The sequence below is a fragment of the Pteropus medius genome, unplaced genomic scaffold (genome assembly GCF_902729225.1).
Source record: "Pteropus medius unplaced genomic scaffold, Ma_sr-lr_union100, whole genome shotgun sequence".
Taxonomy (NCBI): domain Eukaryota; kingdom Metazoa; phylum Chordata; class Mammalia; order Chiroptera; family Pteropodidae; genus Pteropus; species Pteropus medius.
The window spans coordinates 1,372,331-1,375,223 of NW_024350396.1; the positions used below are offsets into that span (position 1 = coordinate 1,372,331).

The 2,893-nt window shown below is 43.5% G+C and overlaps 1 protein-coding gene across 1 annotated transcript in view; it reads right to left on the minus strand.

Moving 5' to 3' along the window:
* Positions 1–2,893, minus strand: part of PNPLA4 (patatin like domain 4, phospholipase and triacylglycerol lipase) — a 33,455-nt gene that overhangs the window by 2,443 nt on the left and 28,119 nt on the right. The window lies entirely within an intron of this gene.

The window sequence follows — 2,893 nt, forward strand, 5'->3', positions numbered from 1 at the left end:
GTATTTTTTTTTTTTTTTTGGCTATTAGTAATAAATTAATTCTATTTTTTTTCTCGTGAAATGTTCACTGGAAATTGTGCTCTGGATTGGAGGTTCTACCTCCTTATACAATTAAGGGTAAGGAGAGCCTCTGAAGCAAGGACATTAAGTAAAACTGGTGATGCATGTAGTTAATGCTGCACCTGGGCCAGGCACTGCACAGGAAGGAGGAGGCGCGCTTGAAAACATAACTGGCGTTCGGTGGTGGAGATGGCAGTGGCGTTGGTTAAAATCTATCTGGTGAAAAAGTCTCACGTCAAAGGCATAGCAAACCGTCGTCTATCGTCCAAAGTCACAATGTCGTGATGCAATCTGGATATGATGGTCGTCTTAAATTACGTCGAGATAAACTATATTGAAAAACTCCCTACCCTATACTAAACCATCAGTGATGAAAAATGAATATGAAAAAGAACCAGATATATAAATGAAAGAGAAGACAATGTAAACTTCAATAATCAAAAATTAACCAGACAGAAGAAAGAAAGAAAGTAAACTAGAGTGGATGGATATGCAGGAAGGGAGAAAGAAATGAAAAGAAAAAAGAAGAAGAAATTGTCCCAAATGGATGGAAATAGAATTCGCAGGCACTAGCTTCTCTGCCCCCAGCTTCCGTTCTCTGCCAAATCCAACAGGGCAGAGTACTCACGCGATGAAATGGCATCTCTTTCCCAGGGCAGAGATGCGGTTCACAGCGTGACTGTGCAAACATCAGAGTCCCCCTTTAGGAAAAGCCGGTAATCAAGGATTTCGGTATTCAGCTCTTCCCGTATTGTCTGAGCCTCAGGCCCCAGAGGTAAATGTGGGCTCCGAGCCTGCACTGTCAGAATACGCAACTCCCCGGCCCACAGGAGGTCAGAGACGGCAGGCGACCCAATCCAGCACAATGGGACTTTGTCTCAAACTTTTCTGTTAGGCCTCGTTAAAACAACAACAACAACAACAACCCCTCCTTATGCCCTGTGGCCAATTACATGATAAAATACAAAACAGGAGATTTTGTCAGAGGGCAGCCACCTCACTCACCATCTGGAGAGAACCTGTTCTACCAAAAAAATGACACCTCGTGACTTCCTTTGGGCGGCTGAGCCCAGGTGTGCCACACAAATCCGTGATTTAACAGCCAAAATTACCGTCATTCCCTCTTTCTGCCTGCGTTCGCTTACAGGAAATTGAGTTCTGTTTTCTTCACACGCAACGCAAACTTGTGACAATTCGCTGTCCTAAAAACGACCTCTTTTTCCAGCTTCCAGGAAGTAAGAAACATCTCTAACGCGTCCTCGGAAAGATGGATGAAAGACGCGAAGAGAAAATTCACCGCAGGAATTGAGAGGGTTGAGGTCAGGACATCACTCGACCTCTCTTGGCTGCCATCGAGCCTTTCTCCTGTCAGATGGACTGTAACGTCCACCTGTCACATTGTGGAGACAGAAATAAAGACAGTGTGATGCAAGTTTGCAAAACTGTGGTTTAATATGAGGAGAATGGACAACACACAGATGTTCATATGTGTCCTGCACAGGTTTTGGATGTTATGCATCTTTTTGCTATTGCGAAGGCATCATTCCACATTTAAAATTCTGCTGTTATAAAAGTAGTATTAATTTTCATATACTACTCTAACTTTGAAATGGATTCTTTGGCTTCCCATAGTACTTGTCCAGGTAGGTGATTGTCTTGTACTTTTAGGCAGTGAGTCACTCATCCCTCAGCGACTGAGGACGGGTAGCGTGTGAGGTCATGTTCACAGCGCTAGACACAACCTTCAAGTGAGAACGGTTTCGCTCTTTATTCTGTTTTTTAGTTTTATTGATTTACCATTGTTTCTGTATTTTCTATAGCTCCCAGAACCATTTGCATAATAATAGCAAAAATGTCAGGCTCCCTTGTCATACTCCTCATGTGACGGAGGAGTTTCCCACGTTTGATTACTGCCATAGGCTTGTCATTTGGCTGTGGATGATTTTTTTATTGAGAACTTTTTTTAAAATTCTCCAATGAGTGTCACCAATCTAGCATGCGTTATGAAACTTATCAAATCAACACATCTGAGAAGGCATTTTTTTTCTTCCTTTAGGCACTTTGCATCGTGACTTAATTTAAAATTTTATTGTTGAAATATCAGGATCCAATTATTGAATGATGGACAAATGGGCATCACCACCAAGGAGGCAAGCAAGGAGAGTTTGTATATGTAAGAAAGATAACTACATGGATGGGTGATGGATAGATAGATGGCTGGATCGATACATACACAGATGGACAGATGCACAGATAAATAAACACGTGTAAATGACGGTGCCCAATGCGCATACACGTGTGCACACAGATCCCTTGCCTGTACCACCGCAAGGAACTGGACACAGCATCACACTGATAACACTTATTCGGGTAATAGATTTAATTTATAAATATAAATACCACTTTCTAATATAAGGAATTACAACCCTTGAAGAAATGGCTGATTCCAGAGCCGAGGAAGAGGAAGCAGAAGCAACACCTAGAGAATCGTGTTCTGGAAAGCTCGGAATCACTCCCAGAATGACGAGATGAGTCGAAAGGACACCGAGCGAGTCAGCCCAACGAGGACCCCTCTGACTAAACTGAGGACAACTCGAGCATCACAATAAACGGTGACGGCTTATAATCCAGCGAATAAAAAGGGAACCATGAGGCCACCCAGATGTGAACGAGCAAAGTGCAGGCTTCGTGAGGAACGAGGTCTTTGCATCATTTTGAAAACACTTTCCCCACATGGCGGTGACGGATTAGAAGGGGAACAGGGGAGCCTGGCAGACATCTCGCGAGGCTGAGCCGTGTGCCACCTGGTAAGGTGGAACGGGAAGATGGCTCC